The following is a 20,700-nucleotide window of genomic DNA, read 5'->3' as shown; positions in this document are numbered from 1 at the left end:
GGAAGGGGTTTCAGAGTGTCGGGATGGGTTTCACTGTGTGGGGAAGTGGTTTCAGTGTGTGGGGAAGTGGTTTCAGTGTGTGCAGAAGGGGTTTCAGAGTGTGGGGAAGGGGTTCAGTGTGGGGAGAATGTCTTCAGTGTGTGGGGAAGGGGTTTCAGTGTGTGGGGATGTGTTTCAGTGTGTGGGGAAGGTGTTTCAGTGTGGGCAGAAGATGTTTCAGTGTGTGCGGAAGGGGTTTCAGTGTGTGGGAAAGGTGTTTCAGTGTGTGCGGAAGGTGTTTCAGTGTGTGCGGAAGGGGTTTCAGTGTGTGGGGAAGGGGTTTCAGTTTGTGGTGATGGTGTTTCAGTGTGTGCGGAAGGGGTTTCAGTGTTTGGGGAAGGGGTTTCTGTGTGTAGGGATGTGTTTCAGTGTGTGGGGAAGGTGTTTCAGTGTGTGGGGAAGGGATTCAAGGTATGCGGAAGGTGTTTCAGTGTGAGGGGAAGATTTTCAGTGTGTGGGGATGTGTTTCAGTGTGTGGGGAAGGGGTTTCAGTGTGTGGGGATGTGTTTCAGTGTGTGGGGAAGGGGTTTCAGTGTGTGGGGATGTGTTTCAGTGTGTGGGCAAGGTGCTTCAGTGTGTTGGGAAGGGTTTCACTGTGTGCGGAAGGGGTTTTAGTGTGTGGGGAAGTGGTTTCAGTGTGTGGGGAAGATGTTTCAGTGTGTGCGGAAGGGGTTTCAGTGTGTGGGAAAAGGGTTTCAGTGTGTGGGGAAGGGGTTTCAGTGTGTGCGGAAGGTGTTTCATTGTGTGGGGAAGGGGTTTCTGTGTGTGGGGAAGGTGTGTCATTGTGTGCGGAAGGGATTTCAGTATGTGGGGAAGGGGATTCAGTGTGTGGGGAAGGTGTTTCATTGTGTGGGGAAGGTGTTTCATTGGGTGCGGAAGGTGTTTCAGTGTGGAGGGAAGGGGTTTCAGTGTGTGCGGAAGGGGTTTCAGTGTGTGGGGAAGGGGTTTCAGTATGTGGGGAATGTGTTTCAGTTTGTGGGAAAGGTGTTTCAGTGTGTGCGGAAGGGGTGTCAGTGTGTGCGGAAGGGGTTTCAGTGTGTGGGGAAGGGGTTTTTGTGAGTAGGGATGTGTTTCAGTGTGTGGGGAAGGTGTTTCAGTGTGTGGGGAAGGGATTCAAGGTATGCGGAAGGTGTTTCAGTGTGTGGGGAAGATTTTCAGTGTGTGGCGATGTGTTTCAGTGTGTGGGGAAGGGGTTTCAGTGAGTGGGGATGTGTTTCAGTGTGTGGGGAAGGGGTTTCAGTGTGTGGGATGTGTTGCAGTGTGTGGGCAAGGTGCTTCAGTGTGTTGGGAAGGGTTTCACTGTGTGCGGAAGGGGTTTTAGTGTGTGGGGAAGTGGTTTCAGTGTGTGGGGAAGATGTTTCAGTGTGTGCGGAAGGGGTTTCAGTGTGTGGGAAAAGGGTTTCAGTGTGTGGGGAAGTGGTTTCAGTGTGTGCGGAAGGTGTTTCAGTGTGTGGGGAAGGGGTTTCTGTGTGTGGGGAAGGTGTGTCATTGTGTGCGGAAGGGGTTTCAGTATGTGGGGAAGGGGATTCAGTGTGTGGGGAAGGTGTTTCATTCTGTGGGGAAGGTGTTTCATTGGGTGCGGAAGGTGTTTCAGTGTGTAGGGAAGGGGTTTCAGTATGTGCGGAAGGGGTTTCAGAGTGTGGGGAAGGGGTTTCAGTATGTGGGGAATTGTTTAACTGTGTGCGGAAGGGGTTTCAGTGTGTGGGGAAGGTGTTTCAGTGTGTGGGGAAGGGGTTTCAGTGTGTGGTGAAGGGGTTTCAGTGTGTGGGGAAGGGTTTTAGTGTGTGGGGAAGGGGTTTCAGTTTGTAGGGAAGGGGTTTCAGTTTGTGGGGAAGGGGTTTCAGTGTTTGGGGAAGTGTTTCTGTGTGTGGGGAAGGGTTACATTGCGTGGGGACGGGGTTTCAGTCTGTGGGGATGGGTTTCAGTGTGTGCGGAAGGGGTTACAGTGTGTGGGGAAGGTGTTTCAGAGTGTGGGGATGTGTTTCATTGTGTGGGGAAGGGGTTTCAGTGTGTGGGGCAGGGGTTTCTGTGTGTGGGGTAGGGTTTCAGTGTGTGGGGATGGGTTTCAGTGTGTGGGAAGTGGTTACAGTGAGTGGGGAAGGGGTTTCAGTGTGTGGGGAAGCTGTTGCAGTGTGTGGGGAAGGGGTTTCAGTGTGTGGGGAAGGTGTTTCAGTGCGTGGGGATGTGCTTCATTGTATGGGGATGTGTTTCAGTGTGTGGGGAAGGGCTTCAGTGTGTGGCGAATGAGTTTCAGTGTGTGGGGATGGGTTTCAGTGTGTGCGGAAGGGGTTACAGTGTGTGGGGAAGATGTTTCAGAATATGGGGATGTGTTTCAGTGTGTGGGGAAGGTGTTTCAGTGTGTGGGAAGGTGTTTCAGTGTGTGGGGATGGGTTGCAGTGTGTGGGGATGTGTTTCAGTGTGTGGGGAAGGTGTTTCACTGTGTGGGGAAGGGGTTTCACTGTGTGGGGAAGGGGTTTCAGAGTGTCGGGATGGGTTTCAGTGTGTGGGGAAGTGATTTCAGTGTGTGGGGAAGTGGTTTCAGTGTGTGCGGAAGGGGTTTCAGAGTGTGGGGAAGGGGTTCAGTGTGGGGAGAATGTCTTCAGTGTGTGGGGAAGGGGTTTCAGTGTGTGGGGATGTGTTTCAGTGTGTGGGGAAGGTGTTTCAGTGTGTGCAGAAGATGTTTCAGTGTGTGCGGAAGGGGTTTCAGTGTGTGGGAAAGGTGTTTCAGTGTGTGCGGAAGGGGTTTCAGTGTGTGCGGAAGGGGTTTCAGTGTGTGGGGAAGGGGTTTCAGTTTGTGGTGAAGGTGTTTCAGTGTGTGCGGAAGGGGTTTCAGTGTTTGGGGAAGGGGTTTCTGTGTGTAGGGATGTGTTTCAGTGTGTGGGGAAGGTGTTTCAGTGTGTGGGAAGGGATTCAAGGTATGCGGAAGGTGCTTCAGTGTGTGGGGAAGATTTTCACTGTGTGGGGATGTGTTTCAGTGTGTGGGGAAGGGGTTTCAGTGTGTGGGGATGTGTTTCAGTGTGTGGGGAAGGGGTTTCAGTGTGTGGGGATGTGTTTCAGTCTGTGGGCAAGGTGCTTCAGTGTGTTGGGAAGGGTTTCACTGTGTGCGGAAGGGGTTTTATTATGTGGGGAAGTGGTTTCAGTGTGTGGGGAAGATGTTTCAGTGTGTGCGGAAGGGGTTTCAGTGTGTGGGAAAAGGGTTTCAGTGTGTGGGGAAGGGGTTTCAGTGTGTGCGGAAGGTGTTTCATTGTGTGGGGAAGGGGTTTCTGTGTGTGAGGAAGGTGTGTCATTGTGTGCGGAAGGGGTTTCAGTATGTGGGGAAGGGGATTCAGTGTGTGGGGAAGGTGTTTCATTGTGTGGGGAATGTGTTTCATTGGGTGCGGAAGGTGTTTCAGTGTGGAGGGAAGGGGTTTCAGTGTGTGCGGAAGGGGTTTCAGTGTGTGGGGAAGGGGTTTCAGTATGTGGGGAATTGTTTAACTGTTTGCGGAAGGGGTTTCAGTGTGTGGGGAAGGTGTTTCAGTGTGTGGGGAAGGGGTTTCAGTGTGTGGTGAAGGGGTTTCAGTGTGTGGGGAAGGGTTTTAGTGTGTGGGGAAGGGGTATCAACTGTAGGGAAGGGGTTTCAGTTTGTGGGGAAGGGGTTTCAGTGTTTGGGGAAGTGTTTCTGTGTGTGGGGAAGGGTTACATTGCGTGGGGACGGGGTTTCAGTGTGTGGGGATGGGTTTCAGTGTGTGCGGAAGGGGCTACAGTGTGTGGGGAAGGTGTTTCAGAGTGTGGGGATGTGTTTCATTGTGTGGGGAAGGGGTTTCAGTGTGTGGGGCAGGAGTTTCTGCGTGTGGGGTAGGGTTTCAGTGTGTGGGGATGGGTTTCAGAGTGTGGGAAGTGGTTTCAGGGTGTGGGGAAGGGGTTTCAGTGTGTGGGGAAGGGGTTTCAGTGTGTGGGGAAGGTGTTACACTGTGTGGGGAAGGGGTTTCAGAGTGTCGGGATGGGTTTCAGTGTGTGGGGAATGGGTTTCAGTGAATGGGGAAGGGGTTACAGAGTGTGGGGAAGGGTTTCAGTGTGGGGGGAATGGGTTTCAGTGTTTCGGGAAGGGGTTTCAGTGTGTGGGGATGTGTTTCAGTGTATGGGGAAGGTGTTTCAGTGTGTGCGGAAGGTTTTTCAGTGTATGGGGAAGGGGTTTCAGAGTGTGGGGAAGGTGTTTCAGTGTGTGGGGAAGGTGTTTCAGTGTGTGCAGAAGGGGTTTCACTGTGTGCGGAAGAGATTTCAGTGTGTGGTGAAGGGGTTTCAGTATGTGGGGAAGGTGTTTCAGTGTGTGCGGAAGGGGTTTCAGTGTTTGGGGAAGGTGTTTCTGTGTGTGGGGATGTGTTTCAGTGTGTGGGGAAGGAGTTTCAGTCTGTGGGGAAGGGATTCATGGTGTGCGGAAGGTGTTTCAGTGTGTGGGGAAAGTTTTCAGTGTGTGGGGATGTGTTTCAGTGTGTGAGGAAGGGGTTTCAGTGTGTGGGGATGTGTTTCAGTGTGTGGGGAAGGGGTTTCAGAGTGTGGGGAAGGTGTTTCAGTTTGTGGGAAAGGTGTTTCAGTGTGTGCGGAAGGGGTTTCAGTGTGTGCGGAAGGGGTTTCAGTGTGTGGGGAAGGGGTTTCAGTATGTGGTGAAGGTGTTTCAGTGTGTGCGGAAGGTGTTTCAGTGTGTGGGGAAGGGGTTTCTGTGTGTAGGGATGTGTTTCAGTGTGTGGGGAAGGTGTTTCAGTGTGTGGGGAAGGGATTCAAGGTATGCGGAAGGTGTTTCAGTGTGTGGGGAAGCTTTTCAGTGTGTGGGGATGTGTTTCATTGTGTGGGGAAGGCGTTTCAGTGTGTGGGGATGTGTTTCAGTGTGTGGGGAAGGATTATCAGTGTGTGGGGATGTGTTTCAGTGTGTGGGAAAGGTGCTTCAGTGTGTTGGGAAGGGTTTCACTGTGTGCGGAACGGGTTTCAGTGTGTGGGGAAGTGGTTTCAGTGTGTGGGGAAGATGTTTCAGTGTCTGCGGAAGTTGTTTCAGTGTGTGGGGAAGGGGTTTCAGTGTGTGCGGAAGGTGTTTCAGTGTGTGGGGAAGGTGTTTCATTGTGTGAGGAAGGGGTTTCAGTATGTGGGGAAGGGGATTCAGTGTGTGGGGAAGATGTTTCATTGTGTGGGGAAGGTGTTTCATTGGGTGTGGAAGGTGTTTCAGTGTGTAGGGAAGGGGTTTCAGTGTGTGGGGAAGGGATTTCAGTGTGTGGGGAAGGGGTTTCAGTATGTGGGGAATTGTTTAACTGTGTGCGGAAGGGGTTTCAGTGTGTGGGGAAGGTGTTTCAGTGTGTGGGGAAGGGGTTTCACTATGTGGGGAATGGGTTTCAGTGAGTGGGGAAGGGTTTCAGTGTGTGGGGAAGGGGTATCAGTGTGTGGGGAAGTGGTTTCAGTGTGTGCGGAAGGGGTTTCAGAGTGTGGGGAACGGGTTCAGTGTGGGGGGAATGTCTTCAGTGTGTGGGGAAGGGGTTTCGGTGTGTGGGGATGTGTTTCAGTGTGTGGGGAAGGTGTTTCAGTGTGTGCAGAAGATGTTTCAGTGTGAGCGAAAGGGGTTTCAGAGTGTGGGGAAGGTGTTTCAGTTTGTGGGAAAGGTGTTTCAGTGTGTGCGGAAGGGGTTTCAGTGTATGCGGAAGGGGTTTCAGTGTGTGGGGAAGGGGTTTCAGTTTGTGGTGAAGGTGTTTCAGTGTGTGCGGAAGGGGTTTCAGTGTTTGGGGAAGGGGTTTCTGTGTGTAGGGATGTGTTTCAGTGTGTGGGGAAGGTGTTTCAGTGTGTGGGAAGGGATTCAAGGTATGCGGAAGGTGTTTCAGTGTGTGGGGAAGATTTTCAGTGTGTGGAGATGTGTTTCAGTGTGTGGGGAAGGGGTTTCAGTGTGTGGGGATGTGTTTCAGTGTGTGGGGAAGGGGTTTCAGTGTGTGGGGATGTGTTTCAGTGTGTGGGCAAGGTGCTTCAGTGTGTTGGGAAGGGTTTCACTGTGTGCGGAAGGGGTTTTAGTGTGTGGGGAAGTGGTTTCAGTGTGTGGGGAAGATGTTTCAGTGTGTGCGGAAGGGGTTTCAGTGTGTGGGAAAAGGGTTTCAGTGTGTGGGGAAGGGGTTTCAGTGTGTGCGGAAGGTGTTTCATTGTGTGGGGAAGGGGTTTCTGTGTGTGGGGAAGGTGTGTCATTGTGTGCGGAAGGGGTTTCAGTATGTGGCGAAGGGGATTCAGTGTGTGGGGAAGGTGTTTCATTGTGTGGGGAAGGTGTTTCATTGGGTGCGGAAGGTGTTTCAGTGTGGAGGGAAGGGGTTTCAGTGTGTGCGGAAGGGGTTTCAGTGTGTGGGGAAGGGGTTTCAGTATGTGGGGAATTGTTTAACTGTTTGCGGAAGGGGTTTCAGTGTGTGGGGAAGGTGTTTCAGTGTGTGGGGAAGGGGTTTCAGTGTGTGGTGAAGGGGTTTCAGTGTGTGGGGAAGGGTTTTAGTGTGTGGGGAAGGGGTTTCAACTGTAGGGAAGGGGTTTCAGTTTGTGGGAAAGGGGTTTCAGTGTTTGGGGAAGTGTTTCTGTGTGTGGGGAAGGGTTACATTGCGTGGGGACGGGGTTTCAGTGTGTGGGGATGGGTTTCAGTGTGTGCGGAAGGGGCTACAGTGTGTGGGGAAGGTGTTTCAGAGTGTGGGGATGTGTTTCATTGTGTGGGGAAGGGGTTTCAGTGTGTGGGGCAGGGGTTTCTGTGTGTGGGGTAGGTTTCAGTGTGTGGGGATGGGTTTCAGTGTGTGGGAAGTGGTTTCAGGGTGTGGGGAAGGGGTTTCAGTGTGTGGGGAATGGGTTTCAGTGTGTGGGGAAGGTGTTACACTGTGTGGGGAAGGGGTTTCAGAGTGTCGGGATGGGTTTCAGTGTGTGGGGAATGGGTTTCAGTGAATGGGGAAGGGGTTACAGAGTGTGGGGAAGGGTTTCAGTGTGGGGGGAATGGGTTTCAGTGTTTCGGGAAGGGGTTTCAGTGTGTGGGGATGTGTTTCCGTGTGTGGAGAAGGTGTTTCAGTGTGTGCGGAAGGTGTTTCAGTGTATGGGGAAGGGGTTTCAGAGTGTGGGGAAGGTGTTTCAGTGTGTGGGGAAGGTGTTTCAGTGTGTGCGGAAGGGGTTTCAGTGTGTGCGGAAGAGATTTCAGTGTGTGGTGAAGGGGTATCAGTATGTGGGGAAGGTGTTTCAGTGTGTGCGGAAGGGGTTTCAGTGTTTGGGGAAGGGGTTTCTGTGTGTGGGGATGTGTTTCAGTGTGTGGGGAAGGGGTTTCAGTCTGTGGGGAAGGGATTCATGGTGTGCGGAAGGTGTTTCAGTGTGTGGGGAAAGTTTTCAGTGTGTGGGGATGTGTTTCAGTGTGTGAGGAAGGGGTTTCAGTGTGTGGCGATGTGTTTCAGTGTGTGGCAAAGGGGTTTCAGAGTGTGGGGAAGGTGTTTCAGTTAGTGGGAAAGGTGTTTCAGTGTGTGCGGAAGGGGTTTCAGTGTGTGTGGAAGGGGTTTCAGTGTGTGGGGAAGGGGTTTCAGTATGTGGTGAAGGTGTTTCAGTGTGTGCGGAAGGGGTTTCAGTGTGTGGGGAAGGGGTTTCTGTGTGTAGGGATGTGTTTCAGTGTGTGGGGAAGGTGTTTCAGTGTGTGGGGAAGGGATTCAAGGTATGCGGAAGGTGTTTCAGTGTGTGGGGAAGCTTTTCAGAGTGTGGGGATGTGTTTCAGTGTGTGGGGAATGCGTTTCAGTGTGTGGGGATGTGTTTCAGTGTGTGGGGAAGGGGTTTCAGTGTGTGGGGATGTGTTTCAGTGTGTGGCAAAGGTGCTTCAGTGTGTTGGGAAGCGTTTCACAGTGTGCGGAAGGGGTTTCAGTGTGTGGGGAAGTGGTTTCAGTGTGTGGGGAAGATGTTTCAGTGTATGCGGAAGTGGTTTCAGTGTGTGGGGAAGGGGTTTCAGTGTGTGCGGAAGGTGTTTCAGTGTGTGGGGAAGGTGTTTCATTGTGTGCGGAAGGGGTTTCAGTATGTGGGGAAGGGGATTCAGTGTGTGGGGAAGATGTTTCATTGTGTGGGGAAGGTGTTTCATTGGGTGTGGAAGGTGTTTCAGTGTGTAGGGAAGGGGTTTCAGTGTGTGGGGAAGGGATTTCAGTGTGTGGGGAAGGGGTTTCAGTATGTGGGGAATTGTTTAACTGTGTGCGGAAGGGGTTTCAGTGTGTGGGGAAGGGGTTTCAGTGAGTGGGGAAGGGTTTAAGTGTGTGGGGAAGGTGTATCAGTGTGTGGGGAAATGGTTTCAGTGTGTGCAGAAGGGGTTTCAGAGTGTGGGGAAGGGGTTCAGTGTGGGGGGAATGTCTTCAGTGTGTGGGGAAGGGGTTTCAGTGTGTGGGGATGTGTTTCAGTGTGTGGGGAAGGTGTTTCAGTGTGTGCAGAAGATGTTTCAGTGTGGGCGGAAGGGGTTTCAGAGTGTGGGGAAGGTGTTTCAGTTTGTGGGAAAGGTGTTTCAGTGTGTGCGTAAGGGGTTTCAGTGTGTGCGGAAGGGGTTTCAGTGTGTGGGGAAGGGGTTTCAGTTTGTGGTGAAGGTGTTTCAGTGTGTGCGGAAGGGGTTTCAGTGTTTGGGGAAGGGGTTTCTGTGTGTAGGGATGTGTTTCAGTGTGTGGGGAAGGTGTTTCAGTGTGTGGGGAAGGGATTCAAAGTATGCGGAAGGTGTTTCAGTGTGTGGGGAAGATTTTCAGTGTGTGGGGATGTGTTTCAGTGTGTGGGGAAGGGGCTTCAGTGTGTGGGGATGTGTTTCAGTGTGTGGGGAAGGGGTTTCAGTGTGTGGGGATGTGTTTCAGTGTGTGGGCAAGGTGCTTCAGTGTGTTGGGAAGGGTTTCACTGTGTGCGGAAGGGGTTTTAGTGTGTGGGGAAGTGGTTTCAGTGTGTGGGGAAGATGTTTCAGTGTGTGCGGAAGGGGTTTCAGTGTGTGGGAAAAGGGTTTCAGTGTGTGCGGAAGGGGTTTCAGTGTGTGGGGAAGGGATTCATGGTGTGCGGAAGGTGTTTCAGTTTGTGGGGAAAGTTTTCAGTGTGTGGGGATGTGTTTCAGTGTGTGAGGAAGGGGTTTCAGTGTGTGGGGATATGTTTCAGTGTGTGCGGAAGGGGTTTCAGTGAGTGCGGAAGGGGTTTCAGTGTGTGGGGAAGGGGTTTCAGTATGTGGTGAAGGTGTTTCAGTGTGTGCGGAAGGGGTTTCAGTGTGTGGGGAAGGGGTTTCTGTGTGTAGGGATGTGTTTCAGTGTGTGGGGAAGGTGTTTCAGTGTGTGGGGAAGGGATTCAAGGTATGCGGAAGTTGTTTCAGTGTGTGGGGAAGCTTTTCAGTGTGTGGGGATGTGTTTCAGTGTGTGGGGAAGGCGTTTCAGTGTGTGGGGATGTGTTTCAGTGTGTGGGGAAGGGGTTTCAGTGTGTGGGGATGTGTTTCAGTGTGTGGGAAAGGTGCTTCAGTGTGTTGGGAAGGGTTTCACTGTGTGCGGAAGGGGTTTCAGTGTGTGGGGAAGTGGTTTCAGTGTGTGGGGAAGATGTTTCAGTGTATGCGGAAGTGGTTTCACTGTGTGGGGAAGGGGTTTCAGTGTGTGCGGAAGGTGTTTCAGTGTGTGGGGAAGGTGTTTCATTGTGTGCGGAAGGGGTTTCAGTGTGTGGGGAAGGGGATTCAGTGTGTGGGGAAGATGTTTCATTGTGTGGGGAAGGTGTTTCATTGGGTGTGGAAGGTGTTTCAGTGTGTAGGGAAGGGGTTTCAGTGTGTGGGGAAGGGATTTCAGTGTGTGGGGAAGGGGTTTAAGTATGTGCGGAATTGTTTAACTGTGTGCGGAAGGGGTTTCAGTGTGTGGGGAAGGTGTTTCAGTGTGTGGGGAAGGGGTTTCACTATGTGGGGAATGGGTTTCAGTGAGTGGGGAAGGGTTTCAGTGTGTGGGGAAGGGGTATCAGTGTGTGGTGAAGGGGTTTCAGTGTGTGGGGAAGGGATTTAGTGCGTGGGGAAGGGGTTTCAGTTTGTGGGGAAGGGGTTTCAGTTTGTGGGGAAGGGGTTTCAGTGTTTGGGGAAGTGTTTCTGTGTGTGGGGAAGGGTTACATTGCTTGGGGACGAGGTTTCAGTGTGTGGGGATGGGTTTCAGTATGTGCGGCGGGGGTTACAGTGTGTGGGGAAGGTGTTTCAGAGTGTGGGGATGTGTTTCATTGTGTGGGGAAGGGGTTTCAGTGTGTGGGGCAGGTGTTTCTGTTTGTGGGGAAGGGTTTCAGTGTGTGGGGATGGTTTTCAGTGTGTGGGAAGTGGTTTCAGGGTGTGGGGAAGGGGTTTCAGTGTGTGGGGAAGGGGTTTCAGTGTGTGGGGAAGGTGTTACACTGTGTGGGGAAGGGGTTTCAGAGTGTCGGGATGGGTTTCATTGTGTGGGGAAGGGGATTCAGTGTGTGGGGAAGTTGTTTCATTGTGTGTGGAAGGTGTTTCGTTGTGTGCGGAAGGTGTTTCAGTGTGTAGGGAAGGGGTTTCAGTGTGTGGGGAAGGGGTTTCATTGTGTGGGGAAGGGGTTTCAGTGTGTGGGTAATTGTTTAACTGTTTGTGGAAGGGGTTTCAGTGTGTGGGGAAGGGGTTTCACTATGTGGGGAAAGGGTTTCAGTGTGTGTGGAGGGGCTTCAGTGTGTGGGGAATGGGTTTCAGTGTGTGGGGAAGGGGTTTCAGTGTGTGGAGAAGGGTTTCAGTGTGTGCGGAAGGGGTTTCAGTGTGTGGGGCAGGGGTTTCTGTTTGTGGGGAAGGGTTTTCAGTGTGTGGGGAATTGTTTCTGTGTGTGGGGAAGGGTTACAGTGTGTGGGGATGCTGTTTCAGTGTTTGGGGAAGGGGTTTCAGTGTGTGGGGAAGTTGTTTCAGTGTGTGGGGAAGGTGTTTCAGTGTGTGGGGAAGGGATTTCAGTGTGTGGGGAAGGTGTTTCAGTGTCTGGGGAAGGTATTTCAGTGTGTGGGGAAGGTGTTTCAGTGTGTGGGGAAGGTGTTTCAGTGTGTGGGGAAGGTGTTTCTGTGTGTGGGGATGTGTTTCAGTGTGTGGGGATGTGTTTCAGTGTGTGGGGAAGGGTTTCAGTGTGTGGGGAAGTTGTTTCAGTGTGTGGGGATGGGTTTCAGTGTGTGGGGATGGGTTTCAGTATGTGGGCATGGGTTTCAGTGTTTGCGGAAGAGGTTTCAGTGTGTGGGGAATGTGTTTCAGAGTGTGGGGATGAGTTTAGGTGTGTGGGGAAGGGCTTTCAGTGTGTGGGGAAGGGGTTTCAGTGTGTGGTGGTGGGGTTTCAGTGTGTGGGGATGGGTTTTAGTTTGTGCGGAAGGGGTTTCAGTGTGTGGGGAATGTGTTTCAGTGTGTGGAAGTGGTTTCAGTGTGCGGGGAATGGGTTTCAGTGTGTGTGGAAGGTGTTTCAGTGTGTGGGGAAGGTGTTTCAGTTTGTGGGGAAGGTGTTTCAGTGTGTGGGGATGTGTGTCAATGTGTGGGGACTGTGTTTCTGTGGGTGGGGAAGGGTTTCAGATTGTGGGGGAGTTGTTTCAGTTTGTGGGGATGGGTTTCAGTGTGTGGGGATGGGTTTCAGTGTGTGGGGAAGGTGTTTCAGTGTGTGGGGATGGGTTTCAGTGTGTGGCGATGGGTTTCAGTGTGTGGGGAAGGGGTTTCAGTGTGTGGTGGTGGGGTTTCAGTGTGTGGGGATGGGTTTTAGTTTGTGCGGAAGGGGTTTCAGTGTGTGGGGAATGTGTTTCAGTGTGTGGAAGTGGTTTCAGTGTGCGGGGAATGGGTTTCGGTGTGCGTGGAAGGTGTTTCAGTGTGTGGGGAAGGTGGTTCAGTGTGTGGGGAAGGTGTTTCAGTGTGTGGGGATGTGTGTCAATGTGTGGGGACTGTGTTTCAGTGGGTGGGGAAGGGTTTCAGATTGTGGGGGAGTTGTTTCAGTTTGTGGGGATGGGTTTCAGTGTGTGGGGATGGGTTTCAGTGTGTGGGGATGGGTTTCAGTGTGTGCGGAAGGGGTTTCAGTGTGTGGGGAAGGTGTTTCACTGTGTGGGGATGGGTTTCAGTGTGTGGGGATGGGTTTCAGTGTGTCGGGATGGGTTTCAGTGTTTGCGGAAGGGGTTTCAGTGTGTGGGGACAGTGTTTCAGTGTGTGGGGAAGGGGTTTCAGTGTCTGGGGATGGTTTTCAGTGTGTGGGGAAGGGGTTTCAGTGTGTGGGGATAGGTTTCAGTGTGTGTGGAAGGGGAATCAGTGTTTGGGGAAGGGGTTTCAGTGTGTGGGGAAGGTGTTTCAGTGTGTGGGGAAGGGGTTTCAGAGTGTGGGGAAGGGTTTCAGTGTGTGGGGAAGGGGTTTCAGTATGTGAGGAAGGGGTTTCAGAGTGTGGGGAATTGTTTTCAATGTGGGGGAAGGGGATTCAGTGTGTGGGGAAGGGGATTCAGTGTGTGTGGAAGGCGTTTCAGTGTGTGGGGATGTATTTAAGTGTGTGTGTGGAAGGGGTTTCAGTGTGTGGGGAAGGTGTTTCAGTGTGTGGGGAAGGGTTTAACTGTGTGCGGAAGGGGTTTCAGTGTGTGGGGAAGGGGTTTCAGTGTGTGGGGAAGGTGTTTCAGTGTGTGGGGAAGGTGTTTCAGTGTGTGGGAAAGGGGTATCAGTATGTGGGGAAGGGGTTTCAGTGTGTGGGGAAGGGGTTTCATTGTGTGTGGAAGGGGTTTCAGTGTGTGCGGAAGGGGTTTCAGTGTGTGGGGAAGGGGTTTTAGTGTGTGGGGATGAGTTTCAGTGTGTGAGGAAGGGGTTTCAGTGTGTGGGGAAGGTTTTCACTGTGAGAGGAATGGGTTTCATTGTGTGGGGAAGGGGTTTCAGTGTGTGGGGAAAGTGTTTCAGAGTGTGGGGATGTACTTCAGCGTGTGGGGAAGGGGTTTCATTGTGTGGGGATGTGTTTCAGTGTGTGGGGAAGGGGTTTCAGTGTGTGGGGAAGGGGTTTCAGTGTGTGGGGAAGGTGTTTCAATGTCTGGGGAAGGTATTTCAGTGTGTGGGGAAGGTGTTTCAGTGTGTGGGGAAGGTGTTTCAGTGTGCGGGGAAGGTGTTTCTGTGTGTGGGGATGTGTTTCAGTGTGTGGGGATGTGTTTCAGTGTGTGGGGAAGGGTTTCAGTGTGTGGGGAAGTTGTTTCAGTGTGCGGGGATGGGTTTCAGTGTGTGGGGATGGGTTTCAGTGTGTGGGAAAGGTGTTTCAGAGTGTGGGGATGTGTTTAGGTGTGTGGGGCATGGCTTTCAGTATGTGGGGAAGGGGTTTCAGTGAGTGGTGGTGGGGTACAGTGTGTGGGGATGGGTTTTAGTGTGTGGGGATGGGTTGTAGTGTGTGCGGAAGGGGATTCAGTGTGTGGGGAATGTGTTTCAGTGTGTGGAAGTGGTTTCAGTGTGTGGGGAATGTGTTTCAGTGTGTGTGAAAGGTGTTTCAGTGTGTGGGGAAGGGGTTTCAGTGTGTGGGGAAGGTGTTTCAGTGCGTGGGGAAGGGTTTCAGTTTGTGGGGAAGGTGTTTCAGTGTGTGGGGATGGATTTCAGTGTGTGGGGATGGGTTTCAGTGTGTGGGGATGGGGTTCAGTGTGTGCGGAAGGGGTTTCAGTGTGCGGGGAAGGTGTTTCAGTGTGTGGGGATGGGTTTCAGTGTGTGGGGATGGGTTTCAGTGTGTCGGGATGGGTTTCAGTGTGTGCGGAAGGGGTTTCAGTGTGTGGGGAAGTTGTTTCAGTGTGTGGGGATGGGTGTCAGTGTGTGGGGACGGAATTCAGTGTGTGTGGAAGGAGTTTCAGTGTGTGGGGAAGGTGTTTCAGTGTGTGGGCATGGGTTTCAGTGTGTGGGGATGGGTTTCAGTGTGTCGGGATGGGTTTCAGTGAGTGCGGAAGGGGTTTCAGTGTGTGGGGAAGGTGTTTCAGTGTGTGGGGATGGGTTTCAGTTTGTGGGGATGGAATTCAGTGTGTGTGGAAGGAGTATCAGTGTGTGGGGACGGGGTTTCAGTGTGTGGGGAAGGGGTTTCAGTGTCTGGGGATGGTTTTCAGTGTGTGGGGAAGGGGTTTCAGTGTGTGGGGAAGGTGTTTCAGTGTGTGGGGAAGGGGTTTCAGAGTGTGGGGAAGGGTTTCAGTGTGTGGGGAAGGGGTTTCAGGATGTGGGGAAGGGGTTTCAGAGTGTGGGGAATGGTTTCAATGTGGGGGAAGGGGATTCAGTGTGTGGGGAAGGGGATTCAGTGTGTGTGGAAGGCGTTTCAGTGTGTGGGGATGTGTTTAAGTGTGTGTGTGGAAGGGTTTTCAGTGTGTGGGGAAGGTGTTTCAGTGTGTGGGGAAGGGTTTAACTGTGTGCGGAAGGGGTTTCAGTGTGTGGGGAAGGGGTTTCAGTGTGTGGGGAAGGTGTTTCAGTGTGTGGGGAAGGTGTTTCAGTGTGTGGGAAAGGGGTATCGGTATGTGGGGAAGGGGTTTCAGTGTGTGGGGAAGGGGTTTCAGTGTGTGGGGATGAGTTTCAGTGTGTGAGGAAGGGGTTTCAGTGTGTGGGGAAGGGTTTCACTGTGAGAGGAATGGGTTTCATTGTGTGGGGAAGGTGTTTCAGTGTGTGGGGAAAGTGTTTCAGAGTGTGGGGATGTACTTCAGAGTGTGGGGAAGGGGTTTCATTGTGTGGGGATGTGTTTCAGTGTGTGGGGAAGGGGTTTCAGTGTGTGGGGAAGGGGTTTCAGTGTGTGGGGAAGGGGTTTCAGTGTCTGGGGAAGGTATTTCAGTGTGTGGGGAAGGTGTTTCAGTGTGTGGGGAAGGTGTTTCAGTGTGTGGGGAAGGTGTTTCTGTGTGTGGGGAAGGGGTTTCAGTGTGTGGGGATGTGTTTCAGTGTGTGGGGAAGGGGTTTCAGTGTGTGGGGAAGGGTTTCACTGTGTGCGGAAGGGGTTTCTGTGTGTGGGGAAGGGGTTTCATTGTGTGGGGAAGGGCTTCAGTGTGTGGGGATAGGTTTCAGTGTGTGTGGAAGGGGAAGAAGTGCGTGGGGAAGCTGTTTCAGTGTGTGGGGAAGGGGTTTCAGTGTTTGGGGAAGGGGTTTCAGTGTGTGGGGTTGGTGCTTCAGTGTGTGGGGAAGGGGTTTCAGAGTGTGGGGAAGGGTTTCAGTGTGTGGGGAAGGGGTTTCAGTATGTGGGGAAGGGGTTTCAGAGTGTGGGGAATTGGTTTCAATGTGGGGGAAGGGGATTCAGTGTGTGGGGAAGGGGATTCAGTGTGTGTGGAAGGCGTTTCAGTGTGTGGGGATGTATTAAAGTGTGTGTGTGGAAGGGGTTTCAGTGTGTGGGGAAGGTGTTTCAGTGTGTGGGGAAGGGTTTAACTGTGTGGGGAAGGGGTTTCAGTGTGTGGGGAAGGTGTTTCAGTGTGTGGGGAAGGTGTTTCAGTGTGTGGGTAAGGTGTTTCAGTGTGTGGGAAAGGGGTATCAGTATGTGGGGAAGGGGTTTCAGTGTGTGAGGAAGGTGTTTCATTGTGTGTGGAAGGGGTTTCAGTGTGTGCGGAAGGGGTTTCAGTGTGTGGGGAAGGGGTTTCAGTGTGTGGGGATGAGTTTCAGTGTGTGAGGAAGGGGTTTCAGTGTGTGGGGAAGGGTTTCACTGTGAGAGGAATGGGTTTCATTTTGTGGGGAAGGGGTTTCAGTGTGTGGGGAAAGTGTTTCAGAGTGTGGGGATGTACTTCAGCGTGTGGGGAAGGGGTTTCATTGTGTGGGGATGTGTTTCAGTGTGTGGGGAAGGGGTTTCAGTGTGTGGGGATGGGGTTTCAGTGTGTGGGGAAGGTGTTTCAATGTCTGGGGAAGGTATTTCAGTGTGTGGGGAAGGTGTTTCAGTGTGTGGGGAAGGTGTTTCAGTGTGCGGGGAAGGTGTTTCTGTGTGTGGGGATGTGTTTTAGTGTGTGGGGATGTATTTCAGTGTATGGGGAAGGGTTTCAGTGTGTGGGGAAGTTGTTTCAGTGTGCGGGGATGGGTTTCAGTGTGTGGGGATGGGTTTCAGTGTGTGGGCATGGGTTTCAGTGTTTGCGGAAGGGGTTTCAGTGTGTGGGAAAGGTGTTTCAGAGTGTGGGGATGTGTTTAGGTGTGTGGGGAATGGCTTTCAGTATGTGGGGAAGGGGTTTCAGTGAGTGGTGGTGGGGTACAGTGTGTGGGGATGGATTTTAGTGTGTCGGGATGGGTTGTAGTGTGTGCGGAAGGGGTTTCAGTGTGTGGGGAATGTGTTTCAGTGTGTGGAAGTGGTTTCAGTGCGTGGGGAATGAGTTTCAGTGTGTGTGAAAGGTGTTTCAGTGTGTGGGGAAGGTGTTTCAGTGTGTGGGGATGTGTGTCAATGTGTGGGGACTGTGCTTCAGTGGGTGGGGAAGGGTTTCAGTTTGTGGGGAAGGTGTTTCAGTGTGTGGGGATGGGTTTCAGTGTGTGGGGATGGGTTTCAGTGTGTGGGGATGGGGTTCAGTGTGTGCGGAAGTGGTATCAGTGTGCGGAGAAGGTGTTTCATTGTGTGGGGATGGGTTTCAGTGTGTGGGGATGGGTTTCAGTGTGTCGGGATGGGTTTCAGTGTGTGCGGAAGGGGTTTCAGTGTGTGGGGAAGTTGTTTCAGTGTGTGGGGATGGGTGTCAGTGTGTGGGGATGGAATTCAGTGTGTGTGGAAGGAGTTTCAGTGTGTGGGGAAGGTGTTTCAGTGTGTGGGGATGGGTTTCAGTGTGTGGGGATGGGTTTCAGTGTGTCGGGATGGGTTTCAGTGTGTGCAGAAGGGGTTTCAGTGTGTGGGGAAGGTGTTTCAGTGTGTGGGGATTGGTTTCAGTGTGTGGGGATGGAATTCAGTGTGTGTGGAAGGAGTATCAGTGTGTGGGGACGGGGTTTCAGTGTGTGGGGAAGGGGTTTCAGTGTCTGGGGATGGTTTTCAGTGTGTGGGGAAGGGGTTTCAGTGTGTGGGGATAGGTTTCAGTGTGTGTGGAAGGGGAATACGTGCGTGGGGAAGCTGTTTCAGTGTGTGGGGAAGGGGTTTCAGTGTGTGGGGAAGGGGTTTCAGTGTGTGGGGAAGGTGCTTCAGTGTGTGGGGAAGGGGTTTCAGAGTGTGGGGAAGGGTTTCAGTGTGTGGGGAAGGGGTTTCAGTATGTGGGGAAGGGGTTTCAGAGTGTGGGGAATGGTTTCAATGTGGGGGAAGGGGATTCAGTGTGTGGGGAAGGGGATTCAGTGTGTGTGGAAGGCGTTTCAGTGTGTGGGGATGTGTTTAAGTGTGTGTGTGGAAGGGGTTTCAGTGTGTGGGGAAGGTGTTTCAGTGTGTGGGGAAGGGTTTAACTGTGTGCGGAAGGGGTTTCAGTGTGTGGGGAAGGGGTTTCAGTGTGTGGGGAAGGTGTTTCAGTGTGTGGGGAAGGTGTTTCAGTGTGTGGGAAAGGGGTATCGGTATGTGGGGAAGGGGTTTCAGTGTGTGGGGAAGGGGTTTCAGTGTGTGGGGATGAGTTTCAGTGTGTGAGGAAGGGGTTTCAGTGTGTGGGGAAGGGTTTCACTGTGAGAGGAATGGGTTTCATTGTGTGGGGAAGGTGTTTCAGTGCGTGGGGAAAGTGTTTCAGAGTGTGGGGATGTACTTCAGAGTGTGGGGAAGGGGTTTCATTGTGTGGGGATGTGTTTCAGTGTGTGGGGAAGGGGTTTCAGTGTGTGGGGAAGGGGTTTCAGTGTGTGGGGAAGGGGTTTCAGTGTCTGGGGAAGGTATTTCAGTGTGTGGGGAAGGTGTTTCAGTGTGTGGGGAAGGTGTTTCAGTGTGTGGGGAAGGTGTTTCTGTGTGTGGGGATGTGTTTCAGTGTGTGGGGATGTGTTTCAGTGTGTGGGGAAGGGTTTCAGTGTGTGGGGAAGGTGTTTCAGTGTGTGGGGAAGGGTTTAACTGTGTGCGGAAGGGGTTTCAGTGTGTGGGGAAGTGGTTTCAGTGTGTGGGGAAGGTGTTTCAGTGTGTGGGGAAGGTTTTTCAGTGTGTGGGAAAGGGGTATCGGTATGTGGGGAAGGGGTTTCAGTGTGTGGGGAAGGGGTTTCAGTGTGTGGGGATGAGTTTCAGTGTGTGAGGAAGGGGTTTCAGTGTGTGGGGAAGCTTTTCACTGTGAGAGGAATGGGTTTCATTTTGTGGGGAAGGGGTTTCAGTGTGTGGGGAAAGTGTTTCAGAGAGTGGGGATGTACTTCAGCGTGTGGGGAAGGGGTTTCATTGTGTGGGGATGTGTTTCAGTGTGTGGGGAAGGGGTTTCAGTGTGTGGGGATGGGGTTTCAGTGTGTGGGGAAGGTGTTTCAATGTCTGGGGAAGGTATTTCAGTGTGTGGGGAAGGTGTTTCAGTGTGTGGGGAAGGTGTTTCAGTGTGCGGGGAAGGTGTTTCTGTGTGTGGGGATGTGTTTTAGTGTGTGGGGATGTATTTCAGTGTATGGGGAAGGGTTTCAGTGTGTGGGGAAGTTGTTTCAGTGTGCGGGGATGGGTTTCAGTGTGTGGGGATGGGTTTCAGTGTGTGGGCATGGGTTTCAGTGTTTGCGGAAGGGGTTTCAGTGTGTGGGAAGGGTGTTTCAGAGTGTGGGGATGTGTTTAGGTGTGTGGGGAATGGCTTTCAGTATGTGGGGAAGGGGTTTCAGTGAGTGGTGGTGGGGTACAGTGTGTGGGGATGGATTTTAGTGTGTGGGGATGGGTTGTAGTGTGTGCGGAAGGGGTTTCAGTGTGTGGGGAATGTGTTTCAGTGTGTGGAAGTGGTTTCAGTGCGTGGGGAATGAGTTTCAGTGTGTGTGAAAGGTGTTTCAGTGTGTGGGGAAGGTGTTTCAGTGTGTGGGGATGGGTTTCAGTGTGTGGGCATGGGTTTCAGTGTGTGTTGGTGGGGTTTCAGTGTGTGGGGATGGGTTTTAGTGTGTGCGGAAGGGGTTTCAGTGTGTGGGGAATGTATTTCAATGTGTGGAAGTGGTTTCAGTGTGTGGGGAATGGGTTTCAGTGTGTATGGAAGGTGTTTCAGTGTGTGGGGAAGGTGTTTCAGTGTGTGGGGAAGGTGTTTCAGTGTGTGGGCTAGGTGTTTTAGTGTGTGGGGATGTGTGTCAATGTGTGGGGACTGTGTTTCAGTGGGTGGGGAAGGGTTTCAGTTTGTGGGGAAGTTGTTTCAGAGTGTGGGGAAGGGTTTCAGTGTGTGGGGATGGGTTTCAGTGTGTGGGGATGGGTTTCAGTATGTGTGGAAGGGGTTTCAATGTGTGGGGAAGGTGTTTCAGTGTGTGGGAATGGGTTTCAGTGTGTGGGGATGGGTTTCAGTGTGTCGGGATGGGTTTCAGTGTGTGTGTAAGGGGTTTCAGTGTGTGGGGAAGGTGTTTCAGTGTGTGGGGAAGTGTTTAACTGTGTGCGGAAGGGATTTCAGTGTGTGAGGAAGGGGTTTCAGTGTGTGGGGAATCTGTTTCAGTGTGTGGGGAATGTGTTTCAGTGTGTGGGAAAGGGGTATCAGTATGTGGGGAAGGAGTTTCAGTGTGTGGGGTAGGTGTTTCATTGTGTGTGGAAGGGGTTTCAGTGTGTGCGGAAGGGGTTTCAGTGTGTGGGGAAGGGGTTTCAATGTGTGGGGAAGGGTTTCCCTGTGAGAGGAATGGGTTTCCTTGTGTGGGGAAGGGGTTTCAGTGTGTGGGGAAAGTGTTTCAGAGTGTGGGGATGTACTTCAGAGTGTGGGGAAGGGGTTTCATTGTGTGGGGATGTGTTTCAGTGTGTGGGGAAGGGGTTTCAGTGTGTGGGGATGTGTTTCAGTGTGTGGGGAAGGGGTTTCAGTGTGTGGGGAAGGGTTTCACTGTGTGCGGAAGGGGTTTCTGTGTGTGGGGAAGGTGTTTCATTGTGTGGGGAAGGGCTTCAGTGTGTGGGGAAGGGGTTTCAGTGTGTGGGGAAGGGGTTTCAGTGTGTGGAGAAGGGTTTCAGTGTGTGGGGAAGGGATTTCAGTGTGTGGGGAAGGGGTTTCTGTTTGTGGGGAAGGGTTTTCAGTGTGTGGGGAATTGTTTCTGTGTGTCGGGACGGGTTACAGTGTGTGGGGAAGCTGTTTCAGTGTGTGGGGAAGGGGTTTCAGTGTGTGGCGAAGTTGTTTCAGTGTGTGGGGAAGGGGTTTCAGTGTGTGGGGAAGGGGTTTCAGTGTGTGGAGAAGGGTTTCAGTGTGTGGGGAAGGGATTTCAGTGTGTGGGGAAGGGGTTTCTGTTTGTGGGGAAGGGTTTTCAGTGTGTGGGGAAGGTGTTTCAGTGTGTGGGAAGGCGTTTCAGTGTGTGGGGATGTGTTTAAGTGTGTGTGTGGAAGGGTTTTCAGTGTGTGGGGAAGGTGTTTCAGTGTATGGGGAAGGGTTTAACTGTGTGCGGAAGGGGTTTCAGTGTGTGGGGAAGGGGTTTCAGTGTGTGGGGAAGGTGTTTCAGTGTGTGGGGAAGGTGTTTCAGTGTGTGGGAAAGGGGTATCGGTATGTGGGGAAGGGGTTTCAGTGTGTGGGGAAGGGGTTTCAGTGTGTGGGGATGAGTTTCAGTGTGTGAGGAAGGGGTTTCAGTGTGTGGGGAAGAGTTTCACTGTGAGAGGAATGGGTTTCATTGTGTGGGGAAGGTGTTTCAGTGTGTGGGGAAAGTGTTTCAGAGTGTGGGGATGTACTTCAGAGTGTGGGGAAGGGGTTTCATTGTGTGGGGATGTGTTTCAGTGTGTGGGGAAGGGGTTTCAGTGTGTGGGGAAGGGGTTTCAG

Source organism: Heterodontus francisci, chromosome 35 (genome assembly GCF_036365525.1).
Source record: "Heterodontus francisci isolate sHetFra1 chromosome 35, sHetFra1.hap1, whole genome shotgun sequence".
Lineage (NCBI taxonomy): Eukaryota > Metazoa > Chordata > Chondrichthyes > Heterodontiformes > Heterodontidae > Heterodontus > Heterodontus francisci.
This window is presented reverse-complemented; position numbering follows the sequence as displayed.